We start from the raw sequence: 17,292 nt of genomic DNA, 5'->3' as shown, positions 1-17,292 counted from the left end.
GCACTTTCTTGTAATAAGTTTAAAAAAGATACTAATAAATACTCATATCTCCTTCAAACTTTTCACAAGAAAATACCAATAATCATTTAAGATGAAATCTTATTTCCATTGAAGAAGAGCACTGGTATCCTTTTGTGAAGAAGTACCAGCATCTTCTTGCAAATAAAATTTGTTTGCAATAACAGTGAGATATGTTCTGTTCAAAAATCTTGTAATTTGTCCCTTATAAAAGAAAGAGCTATGCAAACCTGCAAAATAAAGAGACCGTTACTTCCACCTAAACATAGCGTTGCTCCTTTTTCATCCCATTGGGAGAACCTTAAACAAAGTGGGGTCATTTGAGACCCTTCACGTGCTATCCAAAATCTTGTAATGAGTCCCTTATAAGAGACCGTTACTTCCACCTGAACACAGCACTTCTCCTTTTTCATCCAATTTGGAGAACCTTCAACAAAATGGGGTCATTCGCATGCTATCCTCCACCACCACCCGCCATACTGAAATAGGGCATGTATCAAATGCTGGAAGAGATTTTGGTTGGGTGAGCGACTGAAGACAAGTGTCAAACTTAAAAAAATTCAGCAAGTGGTTTTTACGTTTATGAAAACCTGAAACTCTCATTTGACCGTGCGGCTAAGTTTGGTGGATTTGCCAGCGAATGTAGCTCAATGCTGAATCATTTGGTGGATTTGCCCGTGAATGCAGCTTATTGCTGAATCATTTGGTGGATTTGCCCGTGAATGCAGCTTATTGCTGAATCATTTGGAGCTCATGCTTCAACAAACTAATATGCTCATCCAATCAACCACATTTCTGCAATCCAGACACAGAATTTTAGGGAGCAGAGAATATACTATATAGTAATTACGATTATACCCGAAAGACATCAATGAGCACATTATCAAGAATTGATGCGCTTAATGCGAGCTTAGACCTGTTCTGCTGCTTCATCACCACGGCCATGACATTAATAGCTTCTTCTCCACAAGCTGTATCCCCATTTTCTTAATTACCTTGATCTTTCACATAAAATAACCCAAAATTTCAATTACCTTGATTTTTCACACAAAAATCCTGAATAAAGTAGCGTGCTCTAATCAAAACGGACAAAATAAGGGCCAAACTCAACCTGAAAGCTCTACCATAAAAGTGCCTCTGACGCGGATCTTCATTTATTTCCTGTGCTTTCAGGCCATCGAACGATTGTGCCGGAGCCGATGCAGGGGACATCATGTTGTACAGATAGTGAGGTTTAAGAAACGGCAAAGACTGGGACTCTTACTGCCATTTTCTTTGTTTTTGCAGTTTACTTACTACTGAGTGGGAAAGCCTAAAACCTTTTCTTGCAGGTTCCTCTTAACAATCGTTGCATTAGTCGGCCATTAGAAAACAGTGACCTTATGCTCTGCATTTCCAAGCCAGAGAACATAGATTCTCAACTGCAGATTTAGGGGAACCTTGCGAAATCTGAAACACGGAAGAATATGTACTGAAACATTGGGAAACAGGCCGAAACCTGGAACACGGAAGGATATGGAGTTAAAAATGAAGGAAAAATTTGAAGGATCAACAGAAATTTTCGAAACTAACTTTAATCGTTCGGTTCCGAGCCGAATTGAGAGTGAGAACACGGGAAATCTCGATCAGGGACATATTCAGCATGGAAGCATTCCCGGCAAAGCGTCCGAAATCTGAAAATACTTTAAGATTTAGGGAGACCGTCCGAAACCTGAAACACGGATGAAGATGAACTTTAAAAGGGAAGAAAAAATTGAGTATCAACAGAAATTTAAGAGCGAACTTTTATCGTTCCGTTACGAACAGAATTGAGAATGAGAAGGCTGGAAATCTGGATCGGAGACAGGAATCAGAACGGAAGCATTCCCAGCAAAGCATCCGATATCTGAAACACGGAGAATATGAACTTAAACACCTTAATAATTGGAGAAACCTTCAGAAATCTGAACAACTGGAGAGTTTAAACTTAAAAACGTTAAAAAGATTAAAGGATCAACAGAAAATTTGAAACTAACTTTGATCGCTCGGCTCCATATGGAACCGACGATAAGAACTCTAGAAATCTAGGTCGGGCGAAGGATTCTGCATGGAATCATTCCCAGCAAATCCCACGGAGGCAGCAGGAGTTCTCCCAGAGCCTTATGCGTCCTCCTCCTTCGCTAGAAGGATTTTCTTGAGAAAAGCCACCACCTGGCTGTATGCACGAATTGGTAGTATAGATAAGATAACAAATGCAAAGAATCTGGACCTGATTCCGTCCAGATGCATTGCTTCGAGAGTGAATCTTAGTTTCACTGGACCTGATTCCGTCCAGATGCATTGCTTAGTGAGTGAATCTTCGGTTTAATGGTCTTTTCAATGCGCTGTCATTTTACATGCTGGAGTCTACGGTCACGACCAGGGTTGTTCGGTGAGTGCGACAAATATTATTTTGAAGTTTATATAGCATGTAAATAAGTTTAAGAAGTTTATTTTTATTTTTACTAGTTAATAATAATGATTTTAGAACTCGGCTTGGAGTATGCCGTAAAACTGCTTCTGCTTGGCTAAGAGCTCGTCTTCCTCGGACGTAAGGAAACAGGTTAACGGCCCAAGACCCAGAGGCATCTGGCAGGAGTGAGAGCCTGCTCCCGATTACGGACCACCAGCAGGGTTATGCCAGGTGGCGTGGTTTTCCTATTTAACAGTGATGAGTCAAACCCAGCATTCGCAGATAGCAGCCAGAGATGGTTGTCCTCACTGTTGGTTTGACACCTGAGTTGATAGGTTTTACCACCTTCGGAAAAAAAAATAATGATTTTAGAACATTTTTGAAAATGAAGTAAAGCAAATTTATTTTAATTTTATAAGTTTTATAGATTATTATATTATAAATATTAAAATGTTCTTAAAAATAATTTTTAAATAAAATATAGTCTTATAATTTTCAAATGTTTAAATTTCTTTTTAAAACTTTGTTATTTTAAAACTTTGTTATAACTATAAGGTTTGCAAAATCTTTTTTTTGTTTGATTGTGTTTTTTATTTTGTACGACTGTGTTTTATAATAAGGTTGCGAATTTATTTTTATTTTATAATATTTTTGAAGCAAATAATATTAAAGAGTTTTTTTTAAATATTTTAACTTAAAATTAATTATTTTTACATATTAAATCATTTTTTTTTATATTTTATATTTTATTATCTTTATCATTGTTCGCCTTTTTCTTTTATATTTTATATTTTATTATCTTATCATGGTTAGGCTAAAAATTAGATATTTTTTGAAACATCCTCTTTCACCACCCACAATATTGGAATAACACAATTTAGAGTGTCTTTTTTCCTTCATGTTAGACAATTTGTATAATAAGTGCCTTATTATTTGGTTCTTTGCATGAATGGGAAATAACATTTAAAATGTTTTTGTTTATGGAATGACCCACTGATTGGCGCACAATACTATAGGGAGACATTTTCAGCCCTTTGTGATAAGGCTCAAATAATTTTTAGGAAGGTTGGATATACTCTTAAGATTACAGGGCTCTTGGATATTCTCCCTAACTAGTTACTTATTCATCATTATTGAAAAAAAAAAAAATTCTAAATTCACTCACTTTTTAAAATTAAGAGTAATTCCATGTGCTTCCACTCTGTACCGTTGGCCACCGTTAGATGGATTGTTAGAGGATTAAAATATTTTTGGCCTTCAGATCTCACAATGTTTCAACCGCCTTCAACTGTCTGAACTGTAAACCTATTCCTTTATTCGCACTGTTGCTACCTTCTACCTCGCCGAAACACTGAATGTGGGAGCTTCCTGTTCTCAGTGGAAGAGGTTTTACGATTTTTGAATTGAATTGATTGCGGGGCCGCTGTCGAGAATAGCGTTGGCGGGTCTGACATTTATGGGTTAGAACCTGGCCCTTAACATCACAGAGAAGGGCTTCTCGACCTCTGCACAGCAAGTCACGAAACCCTGGAACGGCGTCGCGTGCACGAAACCTGGAGTAGCGGGCAATGCAGCTGGCTAAGAAGGGTTTGTTGTATTTTGGAATGGAGTTGTTTTTAGTGCGATTTTTTGGAAGTTTTTACGGTGGGTTTTTCGGGTCAAATTTCTCTAAAATCCGGCAGGAATTTATTAAAATCACAAGCTTCATGGGTAATCCTGTGCAATCGGGTTTTGCAAGGGGTTGAATCCATATATACAGTCAAAAAAACTAGTTTAAATAACACAAATTAAGATTTTACCTCAAATTTTTCCACCGGATTCTGGAACCGGAAAGTCCAAAAAATTGCACTAAAAACAACTTCTTTTGAAATGGGTTCTCTAGCGATGAGGAGGGGGCTTGCCATAGCCAGGCGGCACCATCGAGCCTTATATGTGAGTGGAAATATCGAGGCTTGATATTTTTTCTCACCATTCAGAAAATAAGCAGCGCAGAGGACTGGAAATAACAGACTTACATATATTGAATCCTACAATGTGGGTAGGGTGAAAATCCTTTGGTGATTGATATCAGATAGAGGTCCTCTCATAGCGGTCCTTCTCATTTTGCAATACACTCATTCAATTGGGTCTTCAAGGACTCCATTTCAGCGTTCAGATCTCCAATTTTCCGCCTCAGTAACCTCTTGCAATGACCATCATCTCAAGTTTGGTTTTCGTTTTTGCAAGAGTGCCTTCCAAATTTATCTTTTCAGCATCCCACAAACGACAATCCTCTTCATTTTTTTCATCTAATTCCTTGGCCCTGACCATGAATTTATTCATGTCATATTCCAATTCATTCATTTATGCTCTACATTGGACTAAAACGCTCTAATTCTCCATAGGCGATGGTGTGAACGACGAAGTATGATAAGACCAAGCGTGCCAAAGATTATCCGTGGGAAAGCCTTTGACAAGGTGTGCGAAGTGCTGAACACGGTCCACCATGTGAGACGCATTGACTGGGACCTACGCGTACCAGCAATTCTATGGGCTTATAGGACCATGTGCAAAACCCTGACCATGCAAGCACTTCCGAAGCTGAAGTATGAAGCAGGAGCTATAATCCCTATGGAGCATGCGAAGCCTAGTCCACGCATAACAGCACCTATAGATACGACGGTCCACGAAGCCCGAAACAAAGGAATCACACAGCCGCAAGAAACTAAACACATTAGACTTGAGGAAGAAATCTGAAGGGGAAACTTTAGACTCCGCGAACTTGAAAAAGAAAGGGTACGATTACGGAAGAAAAGTGCTTTGATGGACACAGAGGTCCAGAAGCTGGAAGACGAGATAAAGGAAGTGTTTCTCGTCGAAAAACCTAAGATGGTAAGGCAAGGTGCATACAATCATACTAAAAAGGTTGAGAACTATCGTCGTGAACTGGTTAGTTTATTTCCTTGGCTTGAACCGCATATTGCTAAACATAGTGACCAGGGTAGCGTGTTGCAAATAGTAAAGTGTGCGATGCCGACCACAACAATGCAAGGTGAGGATTCTCCACTAACCATGGGAGAGGATGGGATGGATCCCCACACAGGTGGTGCGACCACCTGACTAGCCGCGGGAAGGACAGTCTCAGCACTCCAGGGAGTTGAAAGGAAGTGCGGGACTATAAACTATTCTACCCAGGAGCTGCATGATATTGGGCATGGACGCAGAAGCAGAGCGTCACAAGGTCCGTGTCCACGCTTGAAGGGTTGTGCTGCTGCCCGGATTGGCCAGAAAGTGACCGTTGAGGTCATTATTCAAGATGGGATGTGCGACTTGAGGCCAAATGGAGTGGGCGACGGGAATTTAAGATGCGATTTATGGGCAAGATTTGGGAAAATCTACCACCAAGAAAGCATTAATGGACTAGAATTGGGGGGGACGATCGAATTTGAAATAAAAAGACACTATAAAACACAAAGGGATGGCCAGCAAACAACACTTGGTCATTTGAGAATTGAGAGATTAAGCCGAGCACTGAGCATTGAGAGCCAAGCGATAATCGAGCCCTTGAGTTCGCGAGTGACATAATACAGCCTAGAAACGATGACAACAATTAAGGATGGATTAGGAATTGAAGAGGTAACCACTAGTGAGGCCACGTAGACCCCAATGGTGGAGGATGTTCTAGAAGGTGTCAGGGTTGTGGCAGAGATCCCCAAATCACCGCGTATGCTAAGACCCAAGAAGGATAAATAGGAAATGGCTCCAGTACGCGTGTCCCTGAGGAACTCGTTGCGCAACAAACTATCGATGGCAGAAAAGGGGAAAGCTGTCACGATAGAAACAGATGAGGAAGAAGAACATTTGCAGGCCCTGATCACCATAGCAGAAGAAGACAAAGACATGGAAGAGGATACTCAACCTACACGTTCTGCAAAAAAAACTACCAGCATATGTCCCTCCGCGAAAAGGGAAGACCAAAGTGCCGAAGGACCTAGACGAAACCAAGAGTTCACTCCAAAACCTGCTCCTCCCAGACGGTATTGTGTTTGAAGGCACGCACCTGGGCCGCATGCCAACCATGAAGTTTGAAGATTGGGACCTCACTGACCGCGAGAAGTTCCCTCACCTGGAGACCGGGAACCTCATGAAGAAGAGCACTAAGGGGGTGGTGACAACGTTAGAGCTGTGAAAGTGGCTGTGTAGTGTGGAAAAGGCTAGGTTACTGCACTCACTATGGGTACCACATTTCCACCGCGCGCCTATCACCATTTTCGTCATCAGGCAGTTGCTCTGCTTGGTGCATCATGGGTATCTATGGCTGAAGGAGCTTATCCCCATCATGGCAGACCTCATTCACCACATTTCTTTGCTCCCCTGCAAAGAAAAGGACCCCACGACCATAGTCGAAGGAAAGGGCAGTGATTTGGCCCTTGCAGAAGCCATGAAGATGAAATACAAGCTGGAGAAGAAGAAGAGGGGCTACGCCATCTCCAGCATCAAGGACAAAGGGGTACATGTAGCAACCCAAATCCTGGCCAGAAAGGTTATGAGGAAGTGTCGCATCAATGAGGTACCAACATCGGTGGTCACACTAGCCGAGCAGTGCGTGGAGGGGGTCCAGTTCAACTGGTCTGAATTCCTCTGCGAGGAATTTTTGAAGATTGTTGCAAAGCCCAGGAGCAGGGTAAAACCTTCCACTATGTGTGGTTGTTGTTATCCATAATGCTCGTAGTGGGGGAACTGCCAGAGGACAGTCAATTCCCCAGCATTGACAGAGAATTACCAGAGGCCACGAAGTACGCTTCGCTCTGGGCCACAAAGGACATGAAACGGATACGCGACACCAAAATCTTATGGGTGCTCATGGAGATGAGCATCTAGATGTGGATTAATCGAAGGCCACGCCTGTCACCCACAGTGGACAACAGTCTGCAGAGTTTTGCATACTTTAAAGCTAATATGAATAAAAATTTTATCAGGGCATGTAAGGATCCAGTGAAGTAGTGGACGAAGCTACCTTTTGTAGCCATTGACGACGCAATTTTTACTATCTTGGAGACATGGCCTCCCGAATGGCACGCTCCAGATCTTGCAGAACTTGAGAAGGTGGTAGCGCAGAAGAAGAAGGATGATGCCACGCTGCGCATCACACAATTGGCCGAGAAAAGGCAAAAGGAAACAACAACAACTGAGGTAAGGGCAGCGCGCGAAGCGGCACAGAAAGCCGCTGAGCAAAAGAAGGCTGCAAAAGCAGCAGCATCATAGGAGGTAGAGGAAGCAACCGAGAAGGTGGACGAGGGCCAAGCAACGTCCTCGTAGGGGCAGGAGGCAGAGGAAGCAGAAATAGCAGAAGGGAGCGCGGACCCAGGGACCGCGTCCACACAATTAAAGCGCCCACACATGGTAGAAAGAATAGGACCAAGGAAGACGGTCAAGGCCTCAAAGTTGGTCACTAACCCGATCACCCTAACCAAGGGGGATCTCCATGACATCGGCGAGACAGTGCGCAATGTCACCAATGAGGCTCTTCAGGATTTTATGCAAGAGCACCAGACTGTGTTGGGGGCCCTCAGGGTGCAGCTACAAGAGTTACAGGTGTGGCCCCTTCAGGTGGGTACCCTTTCAACCCACCTCACAGCAGGATCCTTGGTAGCAGAGCAGATGTTGGGCGCATGGATGGAAAACACAATAGTGTTGCCAGAAGGGGTCCTAGTAGTAGCGAACGAGACTGACAGATTTGCGGTTAACATGATCAAAGGCCTTGGCCTTAATTTGGATGCCCTTCCGCGTGAGACACTGTATTTGCTACATGATGGAATAACGGCAGAACTGCGTGCTAGGGAGAGCCGCGCGATCCAAGTTCTCAGCGAACAAAAGATAAACATGGAACAGTTCAGTTTGCAGTGCGATGGATTGGTGTCACAGAACCAACAGTTGGTGCAAGTGGTAGACGACACTTGCCAATGCGTCCCAGAGTTGGCCATTCCAGCAGACCTACCAGTAGAGGTGCGGATCCACAGGTTGGCAAGCGGAGTTCGTGATGCTAGAGAAGAAACGACCAAGGTGTTGGAGCTGAAACTTTAGATCGCCGAGCTACAGTTAAAGGTGCAACCTTCCACTCCCCTAGAGGTCTGAGAACAGTGTGCTAGCACTATCGCAGTGAGATTGGAAGAAATTGGAAGTGCAGTGCAAGACTGTACCACTTTGTTGGATCAAGCACTTGAGGTCCTCACAACTCTGTAGGAGGACCCCAACATCTAGCACTTGGAGACAGAGGCACGAGAACTTCAGCAGCAATACGACAGTGTCAGAGGAACTGTGCAGACAGTAGTCCTCACTCATCGGTTTGCAAGGATGCAGCAAGCTAAGGCACTGAAGGAGCAGGTGGATGAGGCGCAACATAAGGAGGCAATTAAGATCCTCCCACCATAATATCGACTTTTCTCGGTATAGTGATGTAGCTAGAAGTACTTTATTCCTAAGAGCCAAGCCTCTACATCCTCTACTTTATTTACCTCTCCATCAAAGGTTGGGGGTTTTTCTTTCTTGAATTCCTCTTGCATGGGAGTCTTTCTACTCTTATTTTGATGATGATATTTGATAGTTGCACTATCTGATGATTAGCTAGGACTGCTTAATTATCTTTCTAGAGATTTGAGTAGTTATGTTCCTCCTTCTACATGTATTCTCCTCTTTCTTGATCAGCTACCTTCTGAATTCTTATCATTCCCTTTGTGTATATAGATTTCTGATGGGCTATCCTTAATCTTATTCTTGTCTTGATGGCTAGTGCCAACATCCTATAGTATTTGTATTTGTAATTTGGATAAGCTTTGTAATAGTATAATGTTTACTTCTACTTGATCTCTGAAAATATTTTCATTATCTGCCTTAAAACATCTTATTTCAACTCTTAGACTAAAAGAGTGTCTATTAGTTTAGGAGTGTCCTCCTCTTTCATTTTCCCAACTGATTCTTCTTCAGGTCCCTATTGGGTTCTATTCATACCATGTTGGCTAGCTCTTCTGCTCATCCTTTCCTCTTTCCTTATTGTACCTGGATACATATCAATCTGCCTTTACATACATACCAATGTTATCCATCAATAAGAAACATGCATTTGATATAGATTACTTCTCCTCATTGGTCGACATTAATCTTTACCCATCACATATCAACCAACATGTAACCATGTTCAATCAATAACCATATAATCAATGCATTAAAATATTTTGGAGTAATCATAAAAGAAAACTTAACAGATCATGCATATTATGGATATCAGTCAATCATTTAGCATGTGCAAGTGAGCCTTTTTAGGTATTGTGTCTGCGCTTGTTTCTCTAATACCACTTTGTAGCATACGCCCTCCAAAATCCTACCAAATCACAGGTTAGGAGGAGGTGGTTACTATGTTGACCCAAAATCCAAGATGTCATTATGGAAATGGGGTCTAAAATTTTCGATCTCATCAAATTACTTAAAACCATAATTAGACATCACCACTGCATTCATCTCATCAAGACGATTTCGGTGATACAAAATTTTACTCTGATCCATCCCTTTGATCAAAAGTTATAGCTCTTTAAGGTTTTTCACTACCTTGTCATCTTTTTGCTACGTGGAACCATGAGGCAATTTAGTCAACCTTCCACTACCACTTGGTGTGGTAATAATAGTTGCCAACCTATTCATGGTATGGGCCTCCACAATTCCCTTCATATGCCTTCATATGAAATTATGTGTACATGTATGCATTTATTAATCCAAATCGACGAGCCGTCAAATATCATTAAACTCCCCATTACCCAAGTTCATCTTGCTGGACCTAAATGCTTTATTCATCTTGCAATTTACTTTGGTTAAGCTCTCCAAGGCTGACTAATTGTGAAAGGATCAACTAACATATCGCTTGTGGATGGAACTTTTCCGTCTCCCAATGTCTGTTACCTGGCCAAAAATCCTTGCATGCATTTATTTTCCTCCAAGGTCAGCCTTTCGAGATAAAGCCTCTAGTGCACACTGGTTGATGCATCCAGTGAATCGCATCTGGGAAACTCCACTTCAAGCATCCAGGAAAGAGACATCCAGGTAACCGTTAAACATCTAAATTTTTATTGTTGGAAAATTTCCATCTCTCAACTCTGAAGCCTACCTAAAACTCTAGGTTCACTTCGCTTCATTCTTCTGGGCAATACCCTCTAGTGCACTTGATTCATTTATCCGAGGAATAACCTCTGCTGCACCTTGCTTTATTTATTTGGGGAATAACCTCTAGTGCACCCACTTCATTCATCTGGGAATGAGACCTCTGGTGAATAACATCTGACATTCTCCACGTTGTAGTCTTGCCACGCCATCTCAGTGCTTGTCAGTTTGGGTGTCTCCCTGGTGCAATATTTTGCGGGCTTCCAGGATTGTAACCCCCCGGGCTAACATCATCCTAGATTTCTTGTGATTCATTAATCTTCTTGCTTTCAATCTCAGCCATCCATTATACAATCTTCACACTCGATTATGCTATGTAGTCATATAGGCTAGCGACTTGGCCTTCAAGCCAACATTTACACAGCCAAATAAATCCTGATGGGATCGCAGATGAGGTTAAAAGGGTTTAAGGGTAAGGCTTTTCTACTTGAAGCATCTGTTAGGGGTTATGATCATGGCTCTGCCACAGTGGTTCTGTAAGAGTTTGGACCTATGACAGAATCCAATTCTTGCCCTTGGGATCTTATGAAGAATGCATAGTGCTATCCCTCTTGAGATTCCTGCAAGTAAATCATTTCAGGGTTCTCGATGCATGAGACACAAAACACAATACAGGGAGTTATCCATACAATCCAAGGACTTGCCCATTTAGCATAATATAGTCTTGTAGGTTTCCTTTGAGAAAAAGATAAGCGTAGCAAGCTTATAATAGCAGGTGGAAGGCATACGATGCCATGAAGGCCACCAGAACATCAACTTTTCACAAAATAATAGGAAATCCCTCTTTACAGTCTTTTTATAGGCACAATATATATATAGATATATATATATGTGTGTGTGTGTGTGTGTACAGGAAAGTAATCACATTATTACAAGCCTACAAGCATTTCATTTTCAAAGACAAAATTTCCAGGCATAAATCCACATAGTTGCATGGCAAAGAATCATAAACAGAATCATAACAATATTCAAGCAATTTCATTAGCAAGGCTCATGCAACAATATCATGCAAGACTTACAAAGAATTTTCTTTAAATTCATAGCTTTCAACTCAGAGCTTTTTCATCTACAATTCATAAAAGAAAGGCAACTAAAAATGGGACTTCGATTTTCCACCCAACCATAGACCTACTATATCCAAGATTACTTACATCAGTCCACACCAAGCCAGATCCATGATCTAAGGGGAATTTCTTTCTCAACAACCTTTGCAGAAAGCCATCTTATGACACAAAGGATGGGAAATTATAATAGTGAGTGATTTATCATCTATTCAAGCATAGCGTAATCCACAATGAGGGTGGTTTATTAGCTGTGTCAAGCACTCTATGAGTGGTTTATCAACCCACAACAAGCACCCTGTGTGGTTTATCAGTTAGTCAAGCACAAATGAATTTCAAAATAATGGTTTATCAAATGTGTCAAACACTATATGAGTGGTTTATCAGCTCGCAACAAGCACCTTTCTGCATGTGGTTTATCATCCCTAGCAAGCAACCTTATGCATGTGGTTTATCAGCAATAGCAAGAACCCTGACTGGTTTATCAATTGTAGCAAGCACTCCATGGGTGGTTTATCAGCTCACAACAAGCACTCAATCCCAACTCCTCTTGCTCTTCTAGTCACAATTCGTCCACTCAGGGAAATCTCATTCCCTTAGCTCATAGCTTATTCTATCTTTGCTCATGAGCTCCACCAAGAAGAGGTCCAACCACATATTGTTGTGCATTCTCCTTTTTATCATTTTCCCTGGGGTCTCTTCATATTCCTCTTGGACACTTCTCACTTTTTTCTCATTATTTACACCATAAAATTAATTGAAGGTGCAAACTAATCCCACTTGGGTTCTTCTTTCCTCTTCCCTCTTATATCATGGATATATGGTTGCATACTTCAAGCCATTGCATTCTTACGTTACAAAAATCAAGGGAACAAGTACCAAGGGTGTCACACCTTTATATATAAGAAGAGGAGAAAAGACATGTTAAAATAACATGGAACAATTAGGTGGCTCTTAGAGGTATATTTGGAGGTGTTAATCTTAGTATGCATGTTTCTATACAATTCCCAGAATAAAATTATTTGACATTTTTAAAATTTTAACCTTTTAGTCTCACAAATCCAATAACTATTGTAACAAATATTTTTCTCCTTGACATTAAATTTAAAAAAAATGATTTACTTTAATATCATGCAAAATGTATTTACTAATTGAAATTAGTAGAGATATTTTATTGCAATCAATCTAGTTTTAGTTCCACAATGTTACATGCTTTGCCATTTTCTATAATGGAAACTAAGAAACCTTTAATCTACCTCTACATATATGTAAAATATCTTTATTATTTATTATTATCGTTACAAATATATCGAAATATAAAATAATTTTCCATTTATTTTTTCAAATTGTAAGTTCTTTGATTACTTATTATTTTATATAATCTCTTGTGATATAATTCCATTCTGCCATAAAGTCACTTATCTTACACTTCTCTAATATACATAATTAGATATAAAATTATTTTGAAATATAATTACATTTTCTAAAATTGTTTTATGAGATATTGAAAAGAAACTCAATTTTGATATTTAAAAAATTATAATTTCAAAAGTTGGCAACAAATTTATTTTACATTAAATTAAATGTAATAACCACTAACTAAAAGATAAAAGATATAATGATACATATATAATATAGTGTTCACTCATTAATTAATGTATGATTGATACTTTGCCTAAATATTTTACCCCATTATTTATAACAAATGCTTATTTAAAAACTTTACCCAAAATATTGCCCAATACTTTAATACTCTATAAAATCTTTGATACTTTACCTAAAGATTCTATGAAATACTTTACAACAAATGCTCATTGAAATACTTCACTGACTTTTATCCTTTGCATGACTTTGATACTAAATAAGATCTTTGATACTTTACCTAAAGATTCTATGAAGTAATTTACAACAAATGCTCATTGAAAAACTTAATTGACTTTTGTCCTTGGCATGACCACAATTATGATCATATAGGTGTTATTGCTCTTGCAACACTATTATTGATATAACAAGGTTTTTAAGTCATAACATTTACAGATTTAAATTAATCTATAGAATAAATTTAACTTCTCCTTTACATGTTTAGTTTGTTCTTTTAAACATTCATGATATACATAATGAAGCTTGAAATGGAACAGTGGGTATATAATTTAAGGAGTGAACTGCATGGATACCCATAAAATGATACATATCATATTGAAGGGGGCATTGCTTTCTCCCAACATTGGTTATCTACACCAAAAATAAGCCAGTTCCAATTAGTGAGTAGGGGTCATTTAATACATTGGAGTTGACATACTATCCACAATTTAAATGGATAGGAACCTAAAGATGTTTGCATCATCTTTTTGGAAGGAGGTTTCCCTTATATTTTCTAATATTCATTTTTCAAAAGTATTTACATCGATTCTTCTAACACTTTTTCATTGTTCTTGGGAAGCCATCATTCCAATATTACTTGGTGAATATAAATATGAAGAAATGATACTATGTTTAAATGTGTAGCAATGACTTTATATTGCCGGTTCATATAACACTTCTACTTTCAAATCACAGATTATGAAGTTTTTGAAAATAATATATCCAAATGTTATTGCAATGAAATCTTATTCAAAAAAAATACCAATACTCAGTCACAAATTGTTCACAAAAGGATACCAGTGCTCATCCAAATGGAAAAAAAATACCATCATAAATGAGCAAGGGCACCTTCTTGTAATAAGTTTAAAAAAGATACTAATAAATACTCATATCTCCTTCAAACTTTTCACAAAAAAATACCAATAATCATTTAAGATGAAATCTTATTTCCATTGAAGAAGAGCACTGGTATCCTTTTGTGAAGAAGTACCAGCATCTTCTTGCAAATAAAATTTGTTTACAATAACAGTAAGATATGTTCTGTTCAAAAATCTTGTAATTTGTCCCTTATAAAAGAAAGAGCTATGCAAACCTGCAAAATAAAGATACCGTTACTTCTACCTAAACATAGCATTGCTCCTTTTTCATAGAACCTTAAACAAAGTGGGATCATTTGAGACCTTTCACGTGCTATCCAAATCTTGTAATGAGTCCCTTATAAGAGAAAGAACTATGCAAACCTGCAAAATAAAGAGACCGTTACTTCCACCTAAACGCATTTGGAGAACCTTCAACAAAGTGGGGTCATTTGAGAGCTTTCACATGCTATCCTCCACCACCACCGGCAATACTGAAATAGGGCATGTATCAAATGCTGGAAGAGATTTTGGTTGGGTGAGCGACTGAAGACAAGTGTCACCTTAAAAAAATTCAACAAGTGGGTTTTACCTTTATGAAAACCTGAAACTCTCATTTGACCGTGCGGCTAAGTTTTGGTGGATTTGCCAGCGAATGTAGCTCAATGCTGAATCATTTGGTGGATTTGCCGGTGAATGCAGCTTATTGCTCAATCATTTGGAGCTTATGCTTCAACAAACTAATATGCTCATCCAATCAACCACATTTCTGCAATCCAGACAGAGAATTTTAGGGAGCAGAGAATATGCTATATAGTAATTACGATTATACCCAAAAGACATCAATGAGCACATTATCAAGAATTGATGCGCTTAATGCGAGCTTAGACCTGTTCTGCTGCTTCATCACCACGGCCATGACATTAATAGCTTTCTCCACAAGCTGTATCCCCAATTTTTTAATTACCTTGATCTTTCACATAAAATAACCCAAAATTTCAATTACCTTGATTTTTCACACAAAAATCCTGAATAAAGTAGCGTGCTCTAATCAAAACGGACAAAATAAGCGGCAAACTCAACCTGAAGGCTCTACCATAAAAGTGCCTCCGACGCGGATCTTCATTTATTTCCTGTGCTTTCAGGCCATCGAACGATTGTGCCGGAGCCGATGCAGGGGACATCATGTTGTACAGATAGTGAGGTTTAAGAAACGGCAAAGACTGGGACTCTTACTGCCATTTTCTTTGTTTTTGCAGTTTACTTACTACTGAGTGGGAAAGCCTAAACCCTTTTCTGTGCCGGTTCAGCTTAACAATCGTTGCATTAGTCGGCCATTAGAAAACAGTGACCTTATGCTCTGCATTTCCAAGCCAGAGAACATAAATTCTCAACTGCAGATTTAGGGGAACCTTCCGAAATCTGAAACACGGAAGAATATGTACTTAAACATTGGGAAACAGGCCGAAACCTGGAACACCGAAGGATATGGAGTTAAAAACGAAAGAAAAATTTGAAGGATCAACAGAAATTTTCGAAACTAACTTGGATCGTTCGGCTCCGAGTCGTATTGAGAGTGAGAATATGGGAAATCTGGATCAGGGAGATGATTCAGCATGGAAGCATTCCCGGCAAAGCGTCCGAAATCTGAAACAGGAAGAATATGAAATTAAATACTTTAAGATTTAGGGAAACCGTCCGAAACCAGAAACACGGATGAAGATGAACTTTAAAAGGGAAGAAAAAATTGAGTATCAACAGAAATTTAAGAACGAACTTTTATCGTTCCGTTACGAACAGAATTGAGAATGAGAAGGCTGGAAATCTGGATCGGAGACAGGAATCAGAACGGAAGCATTCCCAGCAAAGCGTCCAATATCTGAAACACGGAGAATATGAACTTAAACACCTTAATACTTGGAGAAACCTTCAGAAATCTGAACAACTGGAGCGTTTAAACTTAAAAACGTTAAAAAGATTAAAGGATCAACAGAAATTTGAAACTAACTTTGATCGCTCGGCTCCGTATGGAACCGACAATAAGAACTCTAGAAATCTAGGTCGGGCGAAGGATTCTGCGTGGAATCATTCCCAGCAAATCCCACGCAGGCAGCAGGAGTTCTTCCAGAGCCTTATGCGTCCTCCCCCTTCGCTAGAAGGGTTTTCTTGAGAAAAGCCACCACCTGGCTGTATGCACGAATTGGTAGTATAAATAAGATAACAAATGCAGAGAATCTGGACCTGATTCCGTCCAGATGCATTGCTTCGCGAGTGAATCTTAGTTTCACTGGACCTGATTCCGGCCAGATGCATTGCTTAGTGAGTGAATCTTCGGTTTAATGGTCTTTTCAATTAGCGTACCACCTGTTCACGAGCTGCGCTGTCATTTTACATGCTGGAGTCTACGGTCACGACCAGGGTTGTTCGGTGAGTGCGACAAATATTATTTTGAAGTTTATATAGCATGTAAATAAGTTTAAGAAGTTTATTTTTATTTTTATTAGTTAATAATAATGATTTTAGAATATTTTTGAAAATGAAGTAAAGCAAATTTATTTTAATTTTATAAGTTTTATAGATTATTATGTTATAAATATTAAAATGTTCTTAAAAATAATTTGTAAATAAAATATAGTCTTATAATTTTCAAATGTTTAAATGTTTTTTTAAAACTTTGTTATAACTATAAGGTTTGCAAAATCTTTTTTTTTTAATTGTGTTTTTTATTTTCTACGACTGTGTTTTATAATAAGGTTGCCAATTTATTTTTATTTTTGAAGCAATTTTTTTTTTTAATATTTTAATTTAAAATTAATTATTTTTACATATTAAATCATTTTTTTTATTTTATTATCTTATCATTGTTCACCTTTTTCTT

At 39.0% G+C, this 17,292-nt stretch overlaps 2 long non-coding RNA genes across 6 annotated transcripts; both read right to left on the bottom strand.

Moving 5' to 3' along the window:
- Positions 1-1,612: 1,612 nt before the first annotated feature.
- On the bottom strand, positions 1,613-2,186 carry LOC149248672 (uncharacterized). Its single transcript, XR_016265758.1, has 3 exons — positions 2,034-2,186; positions 1,802-1,903; positions 1,613-1,691 (listed from the first exon to the last, which is right to left on the bottom strand). It is a non-coding gene; the product is annotated as an uncharacterized LOC149248672 (long non-coding RNA).
- An 11,764-nt stretch (positions 2,187-13,950) lies between these two features.
- LOC149248671 (uncharacterized) lies at positions 13,951-16,575 on the bottom strand. Of its 5 annotated transcripts, none has more exons than XR_016266691.1 (7): positions 16,423-16,575; positions 16,192-16,293; positions 15,960-16,061; positions 15,498-15,836; positions 15,305-15,387; positions 15,007-15,183; positions 13,951-14,798 (listed from the first exon to the last, which is right to left on the bottom strand). It is a non-coding gene; the product is annotated as an uncharacterized LOC149248671 (long non-coding RNA). The 5 variants fall into 5 exon arrangements; XR_016266690.1 differs by lacking the exon at positions 13,951-14,798 and adding an exon at positions 14,836-14,908; XR_016266689.1 differs by lacking the exon at positions 13,951-14,798 and having other exon boundaries at positions 14,823-15,183.
- Between the last annotated feature and the right edge of the window lie 717 nt (positions 16,576-17,292).

Source organism: Pinus tabuliformis, chromosome 7, assembly GCF_031772625.1.
Source record: "Pinus tabuliformis cultivar Carrire ecotype Pingquan chromosome 7, CPIR1, whole genome shotgun sequence".
Taxonomy (NCBI): Eukaryota; Viridiplantae; Streptophyta; class Pinopsida; order Pinales; family Pinaceae; genus Pinus; species Pinus tabuliformis.
Note: the sequence above shows the minus strand (reverse complement) of the source record. Positions and strands in the feature narration are given on the sequence as shown.